The 25,644-nt window shown below is 41.8% G+C and overlaps 1 protein-coding gene across 1 annotated transcript in view; it reads left to right on the plus strand.

The window, feature by feature from the left end:
• Positions 1 to 2,178: 2,178 nt before the first annotated feature.
• The window catches only part of Ndnf (neuron derived neurotrophic factor), a 38,763-nt gene continuing 15,297 nt past the window's right edge, over positions 2,179 to 25,644 (plus strand). Inside the window, exon 1 of the mRNA XM_006991637.4 lies at positions 2,179 to 2,695. The gene's annotated coding sequence lies outside the window, so the exon portion shown is untranslated. The remainder of the gene's footprint in view (positions 2,696 to 25,644) is intronic.

Consider the following 25,644-nt stretch of genomic DNA (forward strand, 5'->3'; position numbering starts at 1 on the left):
TTCCAGCCTGACCTCCTTCAGAAGCCTCCCTCCTTTTCCAGCTGCCGACACAATGCTGAATTCAGACATCACCAGCAGCCTAACTCCACAAACATAAAGCAAAATATATTATTATATATATGTACATATATGCTGTATGTGTGTATACATTTATGAGTATATTGCTTCTCATATTGCTTCTCCTGGCTATTAGCACCATGACATGTCTTGTGCCACCCAAAAAACTTAGAATCAGCCTAAACCATCTCCTTCCATCTTCCTTTAAGTACATACTCACCCCTGTCTGCAAATTCTAAATGTATCTGAAATGACCCTGGCCTCCCATCTTCCTTGGCTGAGACCTACTTCTGCTTTCACCTTGTGGAAGTCTTCACTGTTAACTCACTCCTATTTGTCTTCCAAAGAGATATCAGAGTGACCTTTCTGAATGTGGACCAGATAACACGTAACAAACCTTATGATCTGCCCTTGCTTAACACTTTTAATCATTTTCCAAACAACAGTCACCTTCAGAAGTTCTGTCTCCGTGTGCTGGAGCCTGGGGTGGGAGGCCTTGCTCACTTCACCTGCAATGCAGCCACACCTAACTCCTCCCTGTTCCCAGGGTACCCATGTACTCTAACACTTTCTTGACCTTTTCACTTCTGTTTGTGGAATGCTCTTCCCCTCCCTCATCCTTATTTGCCTGGAGTCCTTCATTCTCCAGAGTTCTGCACTGAAATCTATACCCTGAGCACCTCCCAAGACTGTTTCTATCTATCTATCTATCTATCTATCTATCTATCTATCTATCTATCTATCTATCTATCTATCATCTATCTGTCTATCTATCTACCTACCTACCTACCTACCTATCTATTTAAATTTTGACTTTTGCAAAACTATGCCATGGCAGGGAAGCATTTCACAAATCCGCCTTTGGTAGTAATCTCCCTAGCCTCAGAACTTTGGAAGATGGGTTGGACTGCCTTCTGTAAGATGTTTGAGTTTCAAAGGCATTTAACAGAAAGCTCATAGTTCTAAGTATGATTTCAATAAGGTTGTCTTTCACCTTATCTTTGCTTTGGTGGCAACGGAAATAGACAAGCTTTTTTCATGCTTTCAGTATTGACACTATTAACAAATCCTGGACAATATATTTTTAGAACTTAATACCCTAAAGGCCAAAGTCTTGAGAGAAAGCGAGAGAGGAAAGGAGGGAGGGAGAATGGAAGGAAGGAGGGAGGGAGGGAGGGAGGAGGGAGAGAGAGAGAGAGAGAGAGAGAGAGAGAGAGAGAGAAGAAAGAGAGAGAGAGAGAGAGAGAGAGAGAGAAAGAAAGAAAGAAAGAAAGAAAGAAAGAAAGAAAGAAAGAAAGAAAGAAAGAAAGAAAGAAAGAAAGAAAGAAAGAAAGTCTTGCTAGACTAGGTATTCAGCCACAAAAATGAGATGGGTATCCCTCCGTAAACCACCCCCACCCCACCCTCACACAAGCCCAGGCTCAGGCCAGGTTGCTAATTAAGTAACTTCTTACTATAATTACCTAGTCAACCTTAATGACTTGGCAATTTCTGCCCAGTCTCACTGGTCCTGTAGGGGCTTTTTTTTTTTTTTTTTTTTTTTTTTTCCAATTGTTAAAACAGCTGCGGAGTTTCTAGCTGGAGAGGTTCGCAAAAGCTCCAGAGTGAAGAAGGCTGGGGCAGGCAGTCGGTGAAGAGTCGCATTCTGCGCTTAGCTTTCCTCTCCTCAAACCTCCAGCTTTCCGGATTGAACATTCTCCTATACCTAACCAAGCCCAGAGTTTCTCTCCATTGTGCTTCCTTGGCTTCTGGACAGTGCGACGGTCCCACGTGTGCATCTGGCCAGGTTGTGCATCCTTGCGGAGGTCTCAGAAGCGCCCCCCACCCCCCACCCCCCGGTGGCAGGGACCTGAAGAGTGCAATGTGTCCTGTGTGAACCCCCTCCCCCCAGGGGAGCTCTTGGTCGCTGGACAGGAATGTATGGGAGAGAGAGGCAGCGAGGGGACGTGTGTGTGTGTGTGTGTGTGTGTGTGTGTGTGTGTGTGTGTGTGTGTGTGTGTGTGTGTGTGTTGCATGCTGGCGCGCGGCGGGAGAGAGGACGCGAGGCACGGTGGGGGAGCGGCGGGCAGAGGAAGGCGGGGCGGCGGGCAGCGGCGGGCGGGCTGGGAGGGGCAGAGGCTCAGGCTTCTGCTGTGACACTCGGAGCCAGCGCACACTCCTTGCCCGGAGCCGCCAGAGAGCAGAGCTAAGCGAGCCGCGTACGAGCTGCCGCCTCTGTCGCCGGTGTGCCGGGCTCTGCCTCAGCAGCCCGCGCCGGCGCTTAGCGAGCCCGCCGGTCCAGCAGCGCCAGCTCCGCGGGCGGGTTCAGCATCCTCCCGCCACCCGGCGCCCGCATCAGTTCGCGCTGCCGGGCGACCTCTGGCCGGGCGCGGCTGCCTGCGATACTTCGCTGCTACTTCTGCAGCCGCTTGGAAGTTTGCGGCTCCCGCCACAAAGTTGGGACACTTGGGCAATTGAATTTTGCTCTTTCATCTGCCTCTGCCCTAGCGTGCGGGTCCCCTCGGTTCGTAGATCCTGGTGCTTGACATCTTGGTGGAATCCTGGGACGTGGACCTTCCCCGCGCACCACATCCTCGGGGAGAAATAAATTAAACAAACTTTCCTCTTCCCGCTAGGAAAAACAAACAAGTTCTTTAAGGTAAGGAGCAAGAATGAAGCAATCCTCTCCTCCCCGACGCCTGAGTGCGGCGGTGCAGATCTAGTCCGACCGCGTTTGCACCCACGGGCCGGTTCAGGTCCGGGTTGAGACGCGTCCTAACACTGGGATGGACGAGATCAGAAGCACCTAGGACACGGGCATGGACATCTCTCCCTGGGCTTGTCTGGCCCGCCTATGACTTGTCCTCGGTGAGAGGCATTAGGTGGGCAGACACAGAGCTAGGGCGGGGGTGCTGGACACGCGTTGTCTGGCTGGAGCGGGTCCTCGGAACCGCTGGCTTTATCCTAGCCCTGCCTGAACACTGATTTTTGGCCTGCTGCCGGTGGGCTTTTGCCTTTCTCTCCCGGTACGAGGACCTCCTCTTCACCCGACTCTAGTTCTGCGGGACTGGGTGTTGCGGGGACGGGGTGGGGGCACCCGCGTGGGTCTGCGAAGCTTGTGGGACTCGCGGCAGGGAGCGTGGAGGCGGGCTCCCCGCAGACGGTAATGGCGCGGCGGTGATCGGCATCTTCTGGGACTCGCCCAGGGACCCCGCGCTCTCCCCTCATTTGTCCTCTGCCACGCAGGCCCGCATCCTTAGAGAAACTTCTCTAAGCTGGGTGGTCTGGGTCCCGCGCATACTTTCCGCAGCAGAGCAGAGCGGCTTCGGAGGTCGGGACGCCCTCCCGCTGCAGCGGCCACCCTGTGTGGTGACCTCCCCAGTCTGTGTGCCAGCCAGGGAGCGTTCTAGTCCGAACCACCTTTCTCCTTGGGGCGGCGGGGGAGACGCTCCCGAGTCTGAACGCCGGCTTTCAGACCCTCTCTGCTCTTTGGGGCGCTTCTCAAACTGCTGGATGTGGGGTGCCCTTCCCATTTTTTCTCCCGCACTTCGTTCCCACTCTTCCCGTCTTCCCCGTCCCAGGCTGAGATAGTTCCCAAGGTAGGTCGCTCCAGCTGCAGTAGGGTGGCCAGGCCCTCTCTGGCGGGAGTACCTCGAAGCTGGTTCACCCCAGTCTTCTATAGGGTCACCGCCCTCCTCCTTGGCCCTTCAGGGCGCTGTCCATTCTCTGCTCTGGGGACAGTTAGCTCCCTGAGTGGAAGACTGAACCTTAGAAAAGTCTCTGGTATTGATTTTTTTTTTTTTTTTTTTTTTTTTAAGCAGAGCTCTTACTTGGGTTGGCAATTTGTTTACTTCTTGTCTTTCAGTGCTGTTAAATCACAGGGAATAGTTTATTTATTTGCCTTGAGCTGCAGGTCTCCAACACATTACTTTCTCATTCTCTTTCCACCCCTCCTTCTATGTGCTTTGTGGCCCCCCTTTTTTTCTTTTCTTTCTTTCTTTCTTTCTTTCTTTCTTTCTTTCTTTCTTTCTTTCTTTCTTTCTTTCTTTCTTTCTTTCTTTCTTTCTTTCTTTCTTTCTTTCTTTCTTTCTTTCTTTCTTTCCTTCTCTCTTTCTTCTTTTGGAGAAGAGGGTCTCCACTCCTCCCCATCTCCTCCCACCGAGTCCCTGAGTGCCTGTGAGAACTAGAGGAGTCATCAATGGAAATAAACAGGACCCCCACGCCATTCCCCGCCCCCTTCAAGCAAGAAAAACCCTCCCTGGGTTCACTCAAGTAGAGATAAAACAGATAAAGCATCCCTCCCTCCCAAGGGAACTGTTGCTGAGGATTGGATGCGTTTGAATTGTTTTATTATCCTGAAAGAGTGATGGATGGGAGCAAGAAGCAATGCGAATACGGAGCAGAGTGTGCTGGGGAGGTCGGTATTTATTATTATTCATTATTAAGTATTAAGAGTGCTAATAAGGCCATCACCCTCGCTGAAGTCTGTGTTTACACCCACTTGGTTTTATGTCAATCTCCTATTACAGTGGTTTCCGAAAGAGCCAACACCACAACTGTATTCATTTCCCCACACTCATTCCACATATGGGACTAATCAACTGTCAAAAAAGATACTGTCATTTTACCAGTTTTAACGCGTGAACTTGCAGAGGGCTGCCGCCCTACGAAATGTCATTTTCATCACTTTGCCTTTTCAGAGTTTAAAAAACTTGGCAACATAATTAATTATGGTCCCAATTCCCATTTTCAATCTAAACCTATATTCAGGATTATATTAAAATATCCCATCACTCATTCTCTAAAAGTGACTCGTGAAATTACATTCCAGTTTGGGGGATGGTGGAGCAACTGGGAATGCTGGGCCCCCCGAAGTTAGACAGATTAGTACTGTTTCAAATTTCCATCAGAAACTCTTCTTCTGGGGGCTGGAGAGACGGCTCAGAGGTTAAGAGCTTTGGATGCTCTTGCAAAGGACATCAGTTCTGTACCAGCACCCGCAGTGATCAACTCACAACTCCCTGCAAGTCCCTGTGTCCTCCCTGGCACCTGCCCTTAAGTGCTCATGTGTGTGCATACGCACACATGCACAAAAATTAAAATAAATAAAACTTTAAAACTCTTTTTCCCCTGTCTAAAAAAACCAAAACCAAACCAAACTAAAACAAGAAAACAAAACTCTCTTTTCCTTGATAGAGAGCCATTACCCATTCCTTCTCTGTATGGTTCTTTAGTGACTGTCCTTAATCGTCACCATACACTGGAAACCTAACAGCTTGCAGCTTTGTCTGTATTCCTATTTTCATTTTTATGTCAGGGCCTCTTACTCATTAAACTTTTATGTCAAAAACTCCAGCTCATGGAAGCAACACTCTTTTAATTAGGAACTATAGTTTTAAAAAAAAGGAGCTGGAACTCTGTAACAGGCCTAAATTGCTATGAATTATATGTGGCTTAAGTTATGCATTTATTTCAGCAGGAACGAAAACATCTTTTAATCACTTGCACATACAGCTTTTATCTCTAAGGATGAAACAAAAAGTGTCATTTCAAACCATCCCTGTATGAACAAGAGAAGCCTCACCCTTACTTTATTTGTCTCGGGTCTTAGCATTCATGTGCTAAGGTATGAATCTTAGAGAGAAAAACCTCGAGTCCTAACTTTGTTATATGGTACAGGGGAATGCAACAACCCCAGGAGCCAAAACAGGTTGGCCTTAGGGGTTACTTAGAGATTTTTCACTTGGCCCTTTTGACTTGAGGTTTTCTTGCATGGATTTAATCAACCAGACTCTGCCTGTTGTGTGTGTGTGTGGGGGTCAGAATGCTCTACTTTAAAGCTGACTATATTACTCCCCACCCTCTCCAATCACTGTGGTTAGAACGAGGGCTTTTCAAGTTAACACAGGGACAGATGAGGAGTGATTATCAGAAAACTCGAAGAGTATGTGGATCCCGCATAATTGCACAGATTCTATTATTTTAGTGTCCTGTCCTCTTTTTCTCTGTGATGAGGTTGTTGATACTTTCTCATAAATATTCCTTTTTTCCCCTCTGTTTTCTTGTCATGTCTTGTTTGAGAACTGTGACCCCACAGAAGCACCCAGTTAAGGAATCATCCCTACTAATTACTAGGAAGGACATAAGTGGCACAGTCCTTCGTGCTGCTTCAAAGACAAGCACAACCAACACAAAGTCATCCCAACAATTCATGGATCCTTGAAACAATTTCTATGGTCTCTAAGCATTTACTTTGGGATGATTATTCTGAAAAATGTAATTTATCCATTGCCTGTCGGCTTGTCCCTTTTATGTGTAGACACAGCACAGCTGAGTTGTTTAAAAGTTAACAACATACAGCATTTGCTTTAAAACTGATCTTAGAGTATGACTCTGCTAGTATTTAAATACCTCTCCTCACAAAAAAACAAAACAAACAAAACAAAAAAAACTCTGTATTAAGGCTAGAGAGACAGCTCGGTGATTAAGAACACTCGTCGCGCTTGCAGAGGACCTGAGTTCAGTTTTCATAACTCACCTAGAGGTTTACAGCAGTCTACAATTCCAGGTCCAGGGAATCCAATGCGTTCTTTTGACCTCTGAGGGCAGGAGGCACGTGTGTAGTACATATACATATGCACAGGTAAAACGCTCATACACATATCATAAAGTAAATACATCTTTTAAAAATACTATGCGTTTTATGCCCTGTAGTCTGGAGGGTGTCTACTTCCTACGTATTACGAGTGATAAAAAATAATAAAATGATAAGATGTATAGAGTCAAGCTTCCTTGTTGATTTCCATCTAGAAAGAAAAGTAAATACAGGAAATATAGTAGTTTGTTGTGTCACATGGTAGTACATAGACCATAATTTCAGAGTGTGCGGCACAACATTTTAGTGTGTTTGTGCAGATTCATATATCTCTTGACACTTCTGAGATGTCACCTGGCACTTGCCCAGGGCTGCTCAGAGAAGTCTGTTGTAGGCTGCTTCCTTCTTAAGTTGCAAATCTAGAGAGACCCATACCTTCCCTCTTCCTTTGCAGTGTAATGAAAACCTGCAAAGGCTAACTCCACAAATTTCACTCTTTTGAAATATAGATAATATAAATGTCCCAAATACAAAAAAAATGCTTGTTTTGCACTTTACAATTTAAGAGTAGAACATTTGATGGGTGTGGAATAAGGCACAGCATATCTCTGTGGACTCACGCCTTTGGGATGAAGAAACAGGTCTGGCCACAGAATAGCTGAACACTGGGTCCCGCTGCAGTGTCACTGTTACCAAGGAACTCACTGAGCGAGATTCTATCTACGCTTCCCTTTAAAGTCCATGGTTCTCAGCACTGTAACAAAGGCACCGAGAGTCGCAGGACTGAATCTTGTCGTTCTTTCAATCTTTTAGAAATAGATTTTGCTTAGTTGGTAAATAATTTGAGTTTTTCATTTGCCAGTCTTTCCTACTTGAAATTTGAATGACACATATTTACTATTTTACATATATTTTCCAAAGTGTATTAGTCTCCCTGGTAAAAACTCTGAAGCGAGTATTCTCTTTTGAAGAAAGACGATACAGTCCCAAAGCAGTAAAATGGATATGATTAACTTATCAAACATCTGCTTTAGTTCTTCTTTTGAAAAAAAAATTTTTTTGGTTGTGAAAATGGTAAAAGATTTTTAGGAATAACGGATTATATAAAGTTTGGAAGGCCTTCATAATATGATTATGTATGTTTAGAAATCAACTCATTTGAGTGGTGCTCTTAAATGCTGACTCTGCAGCATGGGGACTTTTTGAACTTAGCCCACTTACAGACCTGGAGTTGAGTGCTGCGAACACAAAGTGCAGTGACGATTGGGCCAGTGACTCTAAGAGGAACCAGGTGAATGTCCTCTTCCAGCTGCCTTGTCCGAGACAGGCTGCAGTTTAAAGGTGCAGTAAACTATGTAGTGTATTTAAGTGTACACTTTATCCACAACTAGAAGTCATTATTTCTGTATCCCAACACCACCAGCCCAAGTTAGCGGACTTATGTATAAAGATGGAGATAAAATGAAACAGTAAGATTGACGTTTTCTTTTTCTTTTCTTTTTATGTTTGTCTGTTTTTTTTTTTTTTGTTGTTGTTGTTACTTTGTTTTGTTTTTGTTTTTGAGATGGGGTCTCGCTATATTATGCTGGCTGTCCTAGAACAGGCTCTGTAGACCAGGCTATTTTACAAACTCAGAGAGATCCACCTGCCTCTGTCTCCTGAATGCTGGGATTAAGGGCATGTATCACCAGCCTGGCTCAGATTTTCTTTTTATAAAATAAACAATAAGATCTGTCCCCACAATTAGAATACCCTGTAGAGTGTTATTGTATCTTGCTTTAGGAAGGACCATGCCTATTTTTAATTATAATATAATAATTATGAACAGAGTCGTTACACACAGAGTAAGATTCAGATCATTGGTAAAGGTATTTAAGTGTTTTGCTATTTATTGGCAGCAGATGTTTGAGAAACAGTGCTAACTTGAAAAGGCCTGTTTGTTCAGGATTGACTGGTCTCCCCAGCTTAGAGGCTGCAAGTGTCAAGAGACTTTGGAAAGTGGATACCTACAGTTTACAGAACATTGCGGTAAAACATGATCCACAGCCAGTTCATACATCCTAAAATGGCGATGATGACTCTCTTGCATTGAGCTCATATGCACACGAAGCATATAGGCACGGCCAAGTAGAATGTTGCACATTTTATTACAGAAATAAAATGTATTTAATATTATCATACAAGTGAATCCACACGATCTAAAGGTTCATGATCCAGTCGGGTGGTGGCGGCGCACACCTTTAATCCCAGCACTTGGGAGGCAGAGGCAGGCAGATCTCTGTGACTTCGAGGCCAGCCTGGGCTACAGAGTGAGATCCAGCATAGGCACCAAAACTACACAGAGAAGCCCTGTCTTGAAAAACAAAGACAAACAAACAAAAAAAAGTTGCATGATTCATCTTGATGTTAAAATGCATTAAAACACACATGGTAAGTATAGTCTCACTTCCATGCATGTACATGTACATGCATGTCTTCACGTAGCTCCAAATGCCATGTGCTTGTTGGTGTCATTCAGACATACCTTCACCAGAATTCATTGCCAAGAGCTTTAAATTTGGATAGATTCTGACATTTCTGGACCAAATAATTGAAGAGACATTTGTTGCTACAGTAGTGACAAAGATCAGGGGCAGGAATATTGGTGCCCCAGCTGGGCACCTGGTTTCATTTTTACCCCTTTGTTTCATTCTATAAGCTTTATTCGTGATGGTTCAGAGTTATTTGTGGAAATATGCTATGAAAAGTTAATTTTTTTATGAAGAAATGAAGCTGCTTCTTAAATGGGAGATTAAAAACCAACACTAACCGTGTTGGCAGCAGGATTCTGTCCTCCCAAATGAGCTAAGATGTGATGACATGAGGCTAAGTCTCCCTGCCCAGCTGTTATGAAGGAGGGTCTGACATGAAAAAGACTTTTATATTAATTTTAAAATAATCTTATTTTCAGGGTCCTCTATAACTACAAAAATGCATCAACAGTAACAGCAAAATTATATCAGCTAAGATCTTAAAAAGATAGATAAAACCAAGCAGAAAGGAGACCATCTTAATATACATGCATGCATGTCCTAAAGTTTTTTTTGTTTTGTTTTGTTTTGTTTTTTTGAGCAACCAATCTTCCCTTAGTTTCCTCTTCTAATAATTCTGTCTCTTGTATTTTACAAAAGTTACAGCTAGGGCTAGCTTCATAGGTCACACATACAAATACAATGGCCTCATGGTTGATGTCCTCAGGAAATTTAAAAAAATGTATATTCTGATCACAGTTTCTCTTCCCTCATCTACTCACAGATTCTCCCCACCTCTCCAGTTCTCTTTCTTTAGGAAACAAACAGGCAAATAAAAACAAACCAAAGAATTAAACAAAACAAGTAAACAAACAGGAAAAAGGCAAATAAAAAGCATGAGAAACACACACATACACACATGCACATACACACAAGCTCCATAAAAACACAAAGTTGGAAACCATAGTATATAGCAAAAATGTATTAGCAGTAAATAAAAAGAATTTTCCCCAAAAGCATTATGAGAGAAAACATCTCCAAAAATACCATTTATTTCCTTTTGTGTTGCTCACTTACTCTGGCATGGGGCCTGTCCTTAAGTGTGGTTTGTTTGTATACCTAGTGAGACTCCATTGGAGAAAACTTTTTTTTTTTTTGTTTGTTTGTTTGTTTGTTTGTGAGCAGTTGTCAACTGCAGATAGTTCTGGTTGTGGATAAGAGATTGTGTCCACTTTCCCTCCATTTCTGGGATGCCATCTGTCTTGGACCTGTGACAGCCCTATGCATGCTGCCACAGTCTCTGAGTTCATATGTAGTTCATCCCGTTGTGTCTAGAAGGCACTGTCTCCTTGGCATCTTCCATCCCAACTGGCTGTTACAATCTTTCTTCCTCCTTTCTGACAGAGTTCCCTGAGCCCTGAGTTTTGAGTGAGGAGCTTTATTCCTCCCCTATATTTTCATTTTATATTTGCCCAACAAATTCACCTTTTTGGGTTGCTTTGGTGTGAATTTGAGACAAAATGTTCTGATGTCCAGAACTAGGACAAATTATCTGCAAGGTTAGGTCCAGTGAATATTTGCATTTAAGAACTTAAATTTTAAGAACAGTGAAAGATATAAACGCTCTTTTAAACCACTGATGTAGAGGCTTCCAGAGCCCGTAAAACCCACTGACTCACAGCTTGGGATGATGTCAACTTTGTAAAGCAGATGTCACTACAAAGGCACAAGTGTCTCCTCATGATGTGAAAATGAAATGACAAAGATGTATTTAAATTTGCTTTTACATGGGAAGAGTGAAGCCGTGTGTACTTGTACAACGAATGAAAACACTCAGCATGTCGGGTAGCCACTCCAAAGGTTCTGACCTTTCCAAGTGAAAGCAAGAGGCAAGTTAGTGAATTGTAATCAGCCCTGTCGACAAACCACCCTTGAAACAGACCAGGGCACGTTTGAAATGCACCGTGATTTCTAGTGTAGTTAGTGATGATACTCAGTTCACCGTAGGACACTGTATTGTCAAACACACCATATATGATACAGCACATATGTAACACAACACTCCAGATTTGTAATCTAACATGTAGACAGAAAACTACAAACTGAGAGTGTTGAAATAAGTGAAGACGAAATGCCCCCAAATTAACTTGTCATTATTGTGAGGAATAGGTATACCTATTTGCATAAGCATTTATAATTCCAGTTATCAATAAATAGATACTGTGCCAGTATAATTTGAAAACTCCAGTGTTCTGAAAGTTTAAGATCACTTTCTACCTTTTCATGCAAACTGTGTTACATTTTTTTACTTTTAAGAAATTTTTTATTCATTTTACATACCAACCACGGATCCCCCTCTCTTCCCTCTTCCCATCCCCCAGCATTCTTCCAAACCCCCAACGCAATCCCTTTTCCCTCCTCCAACAAGGTAAGGCCTCCCATGGGGAGTCAGCAAAGTCCGGTACATTCAGTTGAGGCAGGTCCAAGCCCCTCCCCCTGCATCAAGGCTGTGCAAGGTGTCCCACGATAGGCAGTACCTGTGTTGCATTTTGAAACTTCCCTTGAAAATTTGGTTTTCTAGAAAGTTGTCGGTTACTAACTGATATTAAAGCTGTCTCTGTGTTTTGAATTTTAAACATAGATGCCAATGTTTATATCCATTAACATTATTATGGTTCTAGATAAGCCTTGAATATTTACAAAGTATTTCCACATCCCTTGATTTCCATTGTACCTCCCTGCTAATGAGAAGTCTAAGGCATTAGCTCAATGAGCACATGAAAATTCACAAGACTTTTTTAAATACAGCACTAATTCTTTGGTTCGAAGACAAAATGGTTTTTAAAAATTCTATAAAATTTGAGTTGAAATTAGTGACCAACTTAATTTATGTAAATGAAATTTTTTCCTTATATTTTATTGGCTCAAGAATATTACTTACTTAGGAAGCCTGAAGACCTGGGTCCTAATCCCTGGGCCCCACAAGGTGAAAGGAGAGCATCACCTCCTGCAGATGTTCTCTAACCTCCACATGTGTTAGAGACACGTGTGCAGCCCCACCCCCCACACAGACAGATAAAAGCAAAACCTTTAAAAATTGTATTCCTGATTTAGTCTGCAAGATCATAGCTTTGTGCTGCCTACTAAAGGTTTTTCGTTAGCTTAGGGAATAATTTATTAAACATTTTAAGGGAAACTTTTTAACTTTTAATGTGTAAGTTACTCTTAAAAGTAAAAAATGGCCACTCTGGTTCCAACAGGCACAGAAGGTGTACAGGGTAAGTAGATAACTATTGGTCCACATGTTACTTTCTAGAAAGATAACTTTTTTTGACTGGAAATCACTGAAAGTAAAATGGGGCAGCCACTTGTGAACACGTGCATGCTGACATAATCTTCACCACCCCCCACCCAGCCAGTCTTCACACTGGAGGCTCCACCCCGGAAGGCAAAGGAGGCTGCAGTTGCTGTTAATTCCCTTGTGATTGTGAAATCTCTTCTGGCAGGCCTGGCTCTTTGCTCTCTTCTCTGCTCTCCTGACCAGCTTTGGAAGTCTCTGGGTGTTGAGTGCTGCAAGATAGGCTATTTTTTTTTTGTCAGTTCTCCGTTGTTGATTTTATGTCAGTGTGTACATATGTATGTACATTCACATGTATGTATCTATTTATAATTGACAAAGATATCCAAACACCATAGAATTTATCAGAGGGGAAAGACATAAAATATTTTTTTTAGTAAGTAGGAACTAATAAGGCAAGTTAGGATTAGAAAAAATGAGTTGGACATTTACTCGAGACATATAACCTATAATATTGAAACATTTAATTTATGTGTAGTAACTGTATCACTGGAAAACAAAAATCCAATCTCCTCCAAACTAATTGTATTTAATAGTTCAGCAGTTACTTTATTCTGTTAACTGTGATGTTTTTGAGCAATAAAGACTAAAGGTAGTTGAGTTTTACAATTTAAAAAAGAAATTATTTCTAAAAACATAGCTGAAAGGGTACATTTCAGCAGAGCACTGAGAACAGTTGTGGACAGATACAAAACAACAACAACAGCAACAGCAACAACAACAAACTCCAGGCATTCTGAAGGCTTACGGCCCTTAAAAACACAATGAAACAAAAGTTCACATCTTGTAAGTCTGTGCTTACACCCATTTCACATGGTGGCATCAAACCTGATCTGTAATTTTTTTGAGGTCGACATTTCAAGTTTGCTCAGACTTACAAAGCAGCAGTAACCACACATCAGTTTCTACGTCCTTTTCCTTTTTGATAGTTCCATCTTGTGTAGTGATGGTTGAATGTTTCAGACCACAGGTCTTACTAGCCTTTCCTATAGTACTTTCCTTTAAAAAGCAACAAATAGGAAAGCGCACACCTAACCGCATATGTTACTGCTTTGGGGAGAAGAAGATGACTTGATTTGGAGTCAGAATTCCCATATTGAATCAGGATTTGTGGTTTGTCAGCTGTCTATTCGTACATTTTACTTATATTGCTTCATCACTATTTGTTTTAAACTCATTAATTGTGACTGTTGGGTCAGTATGCATCATCTGCTTTTTGAAAGGGTCTTTTACATTAATTATCTCTTAATCTAGAAATAACAATGCAGAATCCTTAGCAATGTAATCTCAGCATGTGCATCTTAAATTCTGTCCTAGAGCTACTGTGTGGGAAGTCTGAGCCATTAGTGGCCCAGTTATACGCCAATGATGTATAGTGAGTGCTGTGGACACTGGCAGAGATCCTGGTGGACAGAGGGTGGAGAAAGAATGCTAAGGGTGTGCTACTTTGTGATTATTTATAAAGCCCCAAGTCTTTCCCTTTCCCCCTAGTGTTCACCTATCCTCTTTGCCTTGAAAGGAAGTAAGCAGGCAGCGAAGGGTAAGTGGAGTAGAGAATGGAACAGAGTGGTAGTGGTCGGAGGGCAACAACATGGGGTGACTAAGACTGAACTTGAAAAGGCTGTATGGAAATTTACTACTGTAGAAGCTTCCTAAGATGCATACATAAGAAGAGTTGGGATGGAATGACCCTATTTGAGAGGGTAATGCCTCTCCCAGTTGTCATATGCTATCAAGCAAGAAGCCCAGGACTAGATATAACTTCCCTCCCTTCAAGTTGTTAGCCAGTCAGCAGACCTCCAAAAGCAATACAGGTCATTATGTTGCTCTTCTTTACCTTCCAGTACTTGATAGTAAGACTCTATTGTGGAAGACACCATATATTTGAGTCATAGGACATGAGAAATCTAGCTGTCATTGACCTGGGAGCTTTATCTCTACTGGCTAGCTTTTCATAGTGTTGGAAAGGGGTGCTAGGGGAGAAAAGTTACTAATGGTCTTACTTAACTGTGACCTAAGCAAGATACAATAATGAGTGGCCTGGCACAGTATGTCTATTGGTGCAATAGTGTCACAAATATTACAGTAGTAACCAACCACTTTCCAGTTGGGTTTAAAGCCCGCTGAAGAAAATGGAGCCCATGAGTATACTCTTAACCAGGCCAAGAACCTGTGCCTAGATAGGCCATAGACCCTAGAAAAGAACTTACCACCATTATTTAGCTAAATGGACATAGTATTAGACTATACCCCAAATGTTTATCTTTATACCCATAAATTAGTGCAGCTCTCATCCTTCATCACAGATGCTTCTTCTTGTAGTATATGGCAATTGATACAGAGACTCACAATTGGTCAAAATGCAGAGAACAAGAGACTGTGAAATGCTTGTCCATAGATGGAACATTTATATCACTTTCTCTACCCCCAAGGGTTAGGGGATATCACAGAAGAGAGGGCAGAAAATTGTAAGAGCCTGGGATAATAGAGGGCCTCTGTGAAAGTGCATTCTGGTCAAGATAGGAATGCTGCATGATATGAATTCACATCAGCCGTGACTGAAGACCCAAGACCTCCACAAGATCAAGTCAGTTAAAATCAGCATCAGTGGGAGAGGGGCTCATGCAGTCCCACCCGACTCTGAAGGGCTATTGGCAACTGATAGTTGCTGGGGGAAGGAAAATCAGCTTATTTAAGATGTGGCCTCCTGATAGGCAACCCATATTCAAGCAGATGGCTATACACCAGTACACATGCTGATAATAAGAGTGGGCTTTGTGGACTTAAAAATTACATGAAGTTGGAAGGGAAGAATTGGGGACGAGAATGGGAAGACCTGGAAGGGAGAGACTGCAGGAGTAGGGATTTGATTAAAGAAATACTTTCACCCATGAAATTCTCAATGATATTATTCAAATTAAATTCAAAAAATCTTTCAAACACATAAAAGCTTTTTAATTCAAGTTACTAGTACATAGGGAAGTGTACTCTTTCCACTGGGAAAAAATGAGAAAATGTATCACTTTCATTCTGTGGGATGAGTCAGAGCATAGGCTGTAAGCTTTAAAACACAGATGTAGGTAAAGCTACAGGGAAGAGTTCTCTTGTGAAAATTGAGCCTTCTCGGTCTTCTATATGTACAATTATGCCATGTTTAGTGGGGCTAATAAGCATGTCCATGGACACACACACACACACACACACACACACACACACACACACACAAGGTCCAGTATCTTGGCCCCTTTCTCCTTCCACATAGGGTCCCTAACTGAATAGGGACCTACCCATTTATCTGACAGGTAAATCAGTAAAGACAGACCAATTAGATGCTGAAACTCCTTCTCATATCGGTGGTTTTTTTTTTAAGTGTGTTAAGTGTGTCTTTTATTGTTCAATACAGTTTTGACAGCTAAGGCTGTCACTCAGTGGTAGAGGGCTTGTCTAGTATTAATAAGGCCCTGGGTTTCTTCCCCAGTCCCCAGTGTGAAAAAAAGAATCCATTTGTGCAGCTAGTTTGCCTTACATGATTTGTGTGTAAATAGAGACCAGTTTTAGTTTCAAAGCATTCATATTTATTTGAAGAATCGTGGTTTCCACACTTGATGAGGAAGTGAAGACCAGGAGTCAGGGATGTGCTCAAGTTCAAGAGCTGACCGAGAGTTAGCCACCACTCGGACCTCTTGGATCTTTCACCTCATGTTTAGTCATCTTTTCTTTTTGTTCACTCTGTTTTGACAATCTTTCAGCTCTTCAAACTTTAATACATAAATCATTGCAAAAATATCATGGTAGATAAGGATGGGAAATAACATAGAACAGGCCTGTACTTAAGTCAGGTACCTGTAAGAAAATCTCTTGAATTGATGGGAAAATAAGATGTGGAAGGATCTGAGATGTGGAGACACACAGTGGATGAGAGAGCTAAATAGAGAAAGGAAAAGAAAGCTGGGTTCCCACTATGTTCTCAGAGTGACTAGGAGGTCAGAACTTGCATCCTTGGAGGATATTATCTCATCTTTCCAAAATGTGTCTTTGTTCAGGGGAAGGGAGTGGACTATTGTAGAAGAAAAACATATTGAACAGCTATTACTTTTAAACTCCTTTTCACAGCAACAAGACACATTTCTGTATCACCTCCTTTTTTCTTTTTTTTCTAGAAATAAGAATAAGAGTGTCACCATTTTTAACCACTTAAGTCCCCTCACCTATTTACTCATTCATCTACAGCTTTCATTATCTCTAGCTTAGTTATTTAAGAATAACATGATAGGTATTAATGTTTTAAGAGTTTCAAAATAAAAAACGCATGAAAGTCAAAAGATTCAGAGGCAACGCCATCTGCAACCTGAGTATCTGAGTGCAGCCTAGGAGCTACCAGCATCCTTATGCTACTGGGCCAGTCTCAGGACCAACCCCATGCCTGCTGAACCAGACTGCACTGTACTGGGAAAGCTGAGTGATATGTGTCTGTTAGCTTGAGAATATAGCACTCCTATCCTCAGATCATAATGTATTCCAGTACATGTCATAGGAAACGAATATTCTCTCCCCAAGTAAATAGAATGTGCTTTATTCTGCCAGAATATTTCTGTGTTCTTCAGGAGAGAAGACATATCTTTCCAGCACACATCTGGGGCATCTGCCTGCTCCCCTGCCCACAGCAGGCTTGCCAATGGCTGCTCTTGAGATGTACCTCAAAATATTAAGGATATACTTCCCAGCTACTTCAGTTCTACATAGTAACCTATTATACATTTGGCAGTTATAAAATTGTTAAAAGCACATATTCCCCCCCTTTGTTTCCCTTCAGATCAGGTTATTACCTGGTAAAATAATTCTATTCTTCAGTAACAAGTCAATTTCAATATTTCGATGCTGGGCTTTGTGATTAGCATTATTAACTGTTGAACACTCATGGATCTCATGTGTACAGATAGAATTTAAGATGGTTGTCTATGAAAATGTACGACTGGATTGCCCTGATTTTATCAGTGCTTGAGTCTTACAAGAGGAACAGACTCTTGCCTCCAGAGAAATGGTTAAAGGTGTGTCAGCACAGGAATGGCCTCTGCTGGGGCCTGTGCTGGGAGTTCCAAGCAGACTGGGAGACAGTTGAAGAAATGAGTTTTTCAGAGTAAGTAGGAGTTGGAGGACTAGACTCTCATACAGCAGGGATTTTAGCTTTAGGTTAATGGAAAGGCATCTGACACCTTCATTTTTTGCCCTAAGTTATATTAAAATTACATTATTTTATATTTTTATATTATTACATAATTATTCTATTACTATTATAAAATTATATTATTTTTAAAAATGAAGATAGCAATGTGAATATTATACAAAGTATAAAAGCAGGCCAGAGAGATATGTAGCTAACTTTTGGTGTTGGTGGTTTGGATAGTAGAGACGGCATACGCAACAGGTGGGCTGGAAGGATTTGATGGTTAACAGAACATGGGTGTTATCCGTGTTCCTCATTGAAAGCTTCGCGGATCAGTCTGCTATTGTGAGTGAAGCACACTCTGACCTTCACACAGCATCTCAGTCCTCCATTTGCGTCATCAGGACCTGTACCTCTGTGATCAAGCAAGGACTCCGAGGCTAAGAGCATGGCCATGCTCTACCCACAGTCATAATGGCACAGGGACATTCTGCTGGAAGAAGGAAATTCAAGTCTGACTCTGGAGCCTGGCTAAGGGAGGCTGCAGTTGTGGCATTTTCCACTGCTGGGCAATCAGAGTGAATGAGGGTCTAAGAGCTCAGGATGAGCTGAGGGACTGTAGCAAGCCGCCATCTCTACGTTCCTCTCAAATGCCAGAAACTTGCAGGATTTTTCTGATAGGAGACAGTCTAGATTACTTTGGTCTTTGGTATTAGCATTTCAAAAACAGATTGTATTAAACTCAGCAAACATTTATTACGTGACCGTTTTGTGCAAGCAAACTAAAAATAACCACCTAAGCATGTAAAGAGAGATAAATAGAAATTTCTGCTCATAAACTTGTGTCTTGTAAGTCTCATAAACAGCATTTCTATAGGGGCAAAAGTACATATAAAATATTTCCAATTCTAATGAGGTGGGAAGAGAACATAAAAAAACTGGATTCAGCAAAGGACTGTGATTCTTCCCTGTTTCTAAAGCACCTCCTCCACCCCCAGGGGATTGTCTCACAATAGGCGCCTAATAAACACAAGCTGGGTTACTGACATTGTACAGAGGGGGTTCAGATAAGAAACCATTTAAGTGAATAGCTCCTTGGCATCATCCTAAGAGGCTCCCTGTAGTCTATAGAGCACTGTTTTGGTGCCTGACTCCAGAAGGTTGCAAAGCATCCCTGTACTGTTCCAGTAGCTCTGACATTTTTAAACAATTCCTTTAAGCAGAATGGCCATGCCAGTACATCATGATGGTACTTCATTGTAGTCTCAACTACCTTTGGGTCCTTGGAATGAGCTGGGAGGTTCCTCTGCCTCATTGCTTTACTCTTGCTTTAGCTCTAGCTTGTTATTCCTCACCTGACATGAGCCAGGACCTGTTTTCCTGGCCCTTTGATCTACTGTAGCAGTTATGAAACCATTTCCTCCAAGACTGAAACATATCATGTGGAAAGCCCCTCAAACGGGAAGGTAACTAACTCAAAATGGCTTCAGGAAGTCCCTGAAACTGATCAGACTCAGTAGGTGCTCTGCCAGAGTGAGCAATAAAAGCTGAGAGTCCCTCTCCAGTGGAAGGTACCTGAGCTGCAAAGAAGACTCTCAGAGAAGCTAAACCACAAAGGAGATTCTGAGAGCAGACCAGCTGCCCAGAAGAAGAAACCAGCTGTGCTGCCTGGAAGAGGTTGAGACCAACTGAGGCACCTGAAAAGGACACTCTTACCTGTTGAGCTGCCTCTGGGCTGAGCCACGTGCTCCAGATTCCTAATTCTGCTGGCTGTTGTTCATGGTGGAGTGGACTTTGATGATGTCTGAGACATTTCATACTCACCCATACTCCTGTAAGTAACCCCAATAAAACTCATTGGTTCACCAAATTGGACTTTGGTGGCCTCCATACCTAGGTCTGTCGTGGCTCCCTCTTTGGGGTGAGTAGGTGTGTGTGTGTGTGTGTGTGTGTGTGTGTGTGTGTGTGTGTGTGTGTGCAGTGTTTTCCCAGGATGAGTTTTCTCATACAATGCCTACAGCAAATCTCTCTTGGCTGGTAGTTGCAGTTAACACATAGGTGGACATATTCCCAAGTGTAAGGCCTGAGAGACCACTGTTTTGCTCCTCTGTCTTCCTCAGAGTGTGCTCCATTCAAATTTCCTTCCTATTCCAATATCCCTAGCTCTCTATAGCTTCCTCTTTATTCTAGCCTTTATTAAGACCCCTGCTGAGATGATCTTCCTCACAGCTGCTGTCTCTGACCTCAGAGCCTGGAAGACCCTCCTTCCCTGTCTTCTCCAGTCCCTTTGGTGGTTCCATTTTCTGCATGGGGCCTATTCCTCTCTGGAATGGGCGTATTAAGCCAATATCATTCTTTTCTTGTTCGTCTCTTTGACCACAGTGTGAGCCTGACAGGTGCAGGCACTTCACAAATCTTGTTCATTGCTGAATCACGGTCCGTCAGCCAGATGTTAGCACAGCCTCTTTCCCCAACCAGTGCTTGGCCAGTTGCCCGATGAGCTCTGTGGTTCCACCATGCTTGCTGTTCTAAAGCAGCTTCTTCTTGTTGGTGGGCCTTGGTTTTAATTACATCACTAGGAGCTGCGTTTTAAAAGCTTCCTTTGATCAAAGCATTATGGAAGATGCAGCCCATGTGTTTAGCAGACACAGCTGGAGAATCACCAAAGCATTTTTCAAAACCAGGTTTGTCATACAAACAGGGATATCTTTGAACTTGAATAATTAAACGCCTTGTTTTGTCGGTTAGTGTGAAGAGTGGAATGTTGATGGTCTTTTGAGAAAGTGACACAGACTACCTGAGGTTGACAGCAAGTGGGTGAAGATTTAAGGTCGTTGCTTATGGATGAGAGGAGAGAAGAGTCCACGAGTTTTTGTGGGCTCTTCTTTCCTGCTATAGTTGTCTCTGTTATTCTAACTGTTGTTGTTGTTCTCACTCACAAACAAGACCAGTGCATCACAGTTCAGAGGGTCCAGGGACTAGTCTAGAGGCCACACTATCTAGTAGAGCTTAGTAAGCACCTGGCTCTACTACAAAGCATACAAAGGGACCCCTTATTTCCTATGTTGGACTGTCCATCCCCTCAGTGTGTTACCATTCCGTGATGTATCGGGTTGCTCCTTGGCTGTCTCTGGCCTTGATGGTATTTGACCCCTTCCACTCTTCCCTAGGCACCCATCTGCTTCCTCGGTGAAAACCTAGGCCTAGAAGACCCAGTGGATTCCCGTTTCATCACACGGCCTGTATTATATGATTCCTTATGTTGGGAATCTTTACCTAAAAAATGCTAACATTTTTATGTGACATAGGCAGATGTTAATTTGTAGGAGGGCTCCTAGATTTTTCCTGGCTATCTGTTAAGACACAGCTTAGAAAGAGATCTGGTCTGTCATGTTTTTCAAGTCCATTTCTTCATAACTTCTGTGTCTGTTTTTCTTTTTTGTCTCCTGCTCACTAGCAATACACTGAACTGAAACACAGCTCCAGGCTTCTTGGTTCTCTGGGTACTTTTGATACATTTATGCACCTGAAATATTTTGCATCCTTCTACTTGAAATTTATTTCATTAGGAGCAGTTTGTGTGTGTGTGTGTGTGTGTGTGTGTGCGCGCGCGCGCGCTAACTGCTTTCCCAGTGTGTCTCATCAGCCTTTCCTATTTCTGGAAGGTCCTATTTTGCATTATGACTATTGAAATCAAGACTTTCACTTTTTTAGGTCACATATCTCACAACTTCATACTTGAGCTTTTCCTCCATTGCATAGAATTCTCATCACAAAAAGAGAATGGTTTCTACTTTTGTCCTATGCTCAAATATTTTATTTGACATAAGAATTGCTTTGGCTGGAGAGATGGCTCAGTGGGTCAAAGCTGACCACCTAAGTTGATCCCTGACAGGACAATGGAAGGACAGGACTTATTTCTGCAAATTTTCCTCTGACCCTCACCCCCACATGCACACTGTGGCATGCACAAAATAAAAATAAAAGAAAGAGAAAAATGTAAAAAAATTAAGAAAAGAATTAGTTTTAAAAGCTGCATCTAAGATAGGTAGTTATGTAAGCATTATGTCAGTCCTGCCTTATTTGTATTCTCTGATTTCTTGTGTTTCTTCCAAGCATGTTATCTTTGATGCTTCACCCTGATCCTGTCTTCATCGCCTCTGTACTCTCTGTGATCTATTCTGTAAAAATGTGTTCCAAATCTCCCCACTCTTTTTCATCCTCTTTCCAAATCATCTTCCCTCTGCCACCAGCAGCTGCCAGGGCCTTCCTCTGTATTTTTAAGGGACTACAATTTTTTTTTTTTTTGCTTCTGTGATTATCGTTTCCTTAAAACTCATCCCTACACAGTGCAGTTAGATGGACAGATGAACTGAAAGGTAGACAGATAGGTAGACAGAAAGACAGAGAGTCAGACAGGTGATAGATAGATAGATAGATAGATAGATAGATAGATAGATAGATAGATAGATAGATAGATGATAGATAGATAGATAGCATGGATTAGCCAGAGATCCTACCCTGCTTAGAGAGCTTTCTATCACATTCAGAGTAGAATCCAAAGTCTTTGATATGGTTGTAAAAACCTGCACCTTGCCTCCTGATCTCTTCCTCTTCTGTGATCCACTAATATCCTTTTCTTTTGTCAATTTCCCAATCTAGTGCCAGCTCAGGACCTTTGCACCAGACATTTCTCTGCCCAGGATGTTCTTTGCCCTGACCTTTGCTTCTCTGGCTTTCTCTTTCTATTTCAATCTCAATGTCAACGTTATTTCTTTATGACCACTGCCTAAACACTCAGCCTGAAGTTGCTGTCACCTTGTGCTTTTCCACACAAGCTTATTCTAATTTTCTGCATGGCAATGGATAGTAGCCAGTATTGGTTTCTTATTTATATGTATGTACTATCCATCATTATGCCTACAATATGAACTTTATGGTAGGTCCCCAAATGAATACCTGATGTATAGCAAGCACTCATTACAAAGACTTTGAATTTAAAAATAGTGGGTGAAAATATTGATGCAACTTGTCTTTGTAAACAGCTTTAGTAGGATATTTTGTTATTGTTGTTGAGTCCCTCCATCACCCAACTCAGTTGGAGTACTAAGTTAGCAATTAGCAAGACATTTATTAGCAACTTAGCTATTTTTATTAGCCGTTTGGCCAAATTTAATTTTTGGTAAGTTGACATCTCAGCTAAAGTAACTATAAGTCAAATTTGAGGGTGTGTGCAGAACAGTCTTTGGCAACTGAGACGGTTGCTGCCATCACCCGCTCTTCTCTGCTGACATGTGCTGGGGCTAACAGCCTCTGCTCCATCTCTGCAGAGAATGAGATGTACAGGGAGTGGACTGCTTTGGGAACATTGCACAGGAATTCACTTTCATTTTGTTGCAGATCTACAAGGAAAAAAATACCTTGGTTGTTCAAGAAAAGCAACCAAGCATTTCTTTCCTCCCCACAGGCTCTCTTCATTCTAGGAATCATTAGTTGCCCTGAGATGGTGGGAGTTCTCCCAGCTATCTCAGCTGCAAATCCAGAGGACATTGTGATAGGGAGAAAGCACTCACTGTTTTGTTTCAGCTTTACTTTTCATTTTCCTATACATTGCTTTGAACTTTGTTATATCTTGTAGTGACCCATCCCCCTGCATTTTAAGCCTTCTTTCCTTTGGTAAACTAAATCTGCTTTCCCAGACCAAAGGCTATAGCTATTTATGGTGCATTTATTTTGGCCATTTATGTTGACCATTGTGCTTTTCTTGGCCTTAATAACAGTGAGATGACAGGGTTACTTACTTTAAAATGTGTTCTTCCTTCATGTAGTTCTGATTCTGTACACTTGGCCATTTAAAATTAGAATGTCCTTGACTTTGGCCCTGTCATGAACTGTGCACCAGGAGGATCAGAGCAGATGGATGACAGAATGGAAACTTTATTTGACTCTTTGGCAGGTTTTAATTTTACATTGCTTTTTTTATATTAATTCAATTTCCCTTCAGAATGAAAGTTGGCAGTCATTGAGGGAAGTGCTCGAGGAGGTTGGAATCACTGGTATAATGAACTCAAAAGCCCTTCATAATTATGGTACTATGGAGTGACAGCAGATTCTGTGAACAGAGCTATCTCCACAAAGTATCTTTCTCACCTGCTGAGACCACAGCACAAGACACACCAGGAGCCTCCTGCAGCAATCCTTTCTTTTTACATACAGAAAAAAAACAAAGCACAGTGCACTTTTTCCTTGTTTAATCTTCAACCAAAACAGGGTATATTTTTGGAGTTTTACAAACAACCAACTAACTTTAGTCAACATCTTTCTTGTTTGAAAAGACAACAAAATTGAACCACTTCTAGGAATTTAACTCTTACTGTTGCATTTCTGGCTTGAAGGGATGCTTGTATCCTAGAGGCAAGTTTTGGCATTCTAGGGTACTCTGCTGGTTGTCAGCAGGTTGGTGCAGACACAAGGACCCTTCCTTAGAGCAATACCACATTTGCCTTTACAGCTAAGAAAAGCACTTAAATATATATTTATCACATGTGCTTAGATGATACAAATACAAACAAATACCTTCAAGTTTAATAATAGAAGTTAAAAAGACTATAAATATTTTCATGAAAAGAAAATAACAGAAGAAATCTTTGTGGCATACCATTCCTTGAAATTATCCTCACTCAATTATAATCATGCACTTTCTACTCTCTGTAATTAAACATTAAATTTCATTTATTCCAGATGTTATCTGCTCCAAGTCATTCAGAATACTCATCCTTTTGTGGGGCTTGGGGGTTGCTTTAAATTTATTTCAAGTAGTATAAAGTGAATCTTGACATGGGTGTTTTAAAATTGTATTCTTTGTGTAGCATATTTATGAATTTGGTCTTATGTTTTATAGTATGGAATGGCTATCCTCACCTGATGCCATTCTTTACAAATATGTTCCGATGTTTCTGCAAAGACATTGTGGACCTTGATTACTAATGAAGGGAGGTTGAATGAGTTTGCTTTGATTCTAGTAATACCACTGAAGAGAGCTATTGTTCTGAGGAGTCTGCATGGCTGAGAAAGATTGGTGTCTTCAATTTACACCATGCAGCCCTTTAGTCAGAAACTCTTGGTCAGATATATCACAAGTCAAATAGTTTTTATTTACCACACTTACAAATTGTAACTTACAAAATTAACTAGCAGTATGTCTGCTGCTCAGTTTTTAGTCAGTTTGACACAAGCTGGAATCATCTTGGAAGAGGGGAAACTCAATTGAGAAAATACTCTATCTGATTGACACATAGGCAAGTCTTTGGGGACATTTTCTGCCGTGTCTACTCCCCACCACCACACAGTCTCACACATACACAAATATACACAAATAAATGAATGGATAGTAATAAATGAATATTACAAAAGAATAAGAATTTTCTATTAATGCCGAATATCTTAACTTATGTGTTTTTAACTTATTATTATTTGCCCTTCTCCTTAGTTTTTGTAGAACAATGAAAATGGTTCCTAGCTTTTCATTGGTTGGGACTGGAAAGACGTCTCAGCAGTTAGGAGTGTGTACCATTGTGGAGGGTCTGGTTTTGGGTCCCAGAATTGCTATCAGGTGACTCACATCTGCCTATAGCTGCAGTACCAGGGAACCTGAAGCCACTGGCTTCTGAGAGTGCCTGTAGTAGGGTACACATACCCATACACATAATTAAAAATAAAGTATCTATTTGTTCATTGGCTTACTCTTTAAAACTGGTCTTCAGTTCATCTATTGCAATCTGTGCTTCTTAGGGTTCAGAAGAAGTAAGAGAAAATGAGGTAGATGTGAGTCTGCACTGAAGTTCTAAAGCATTGAGAAGGAAAATGTTGTCACATCTGCTTCCCTGTGGTGTTTGCCTTCTTACCACACAGCAGCAGCAGATGCCACGTTTTATATGGAACAGATTCTTCCTTTAGGACTACTCCTCATTGATTTTCACTT

This window comes from Peromyscus maniculatus, chromosome 3 (genome assembly GCF_049852395.1).
Source record: "Peromyscus maniculatus bairdii isolate BWxNUB_F1_BW_parent chromosome 3, HU_Pman_BW_mat_3.1, whole genome shotgun sequence".
Taxonomy (NCBI): Eukaryota; Metazoa; Chordata; class Mammalia; order Rodentia; family Cricetidae; genus Peromyscus; species Peromyscus maniculatus.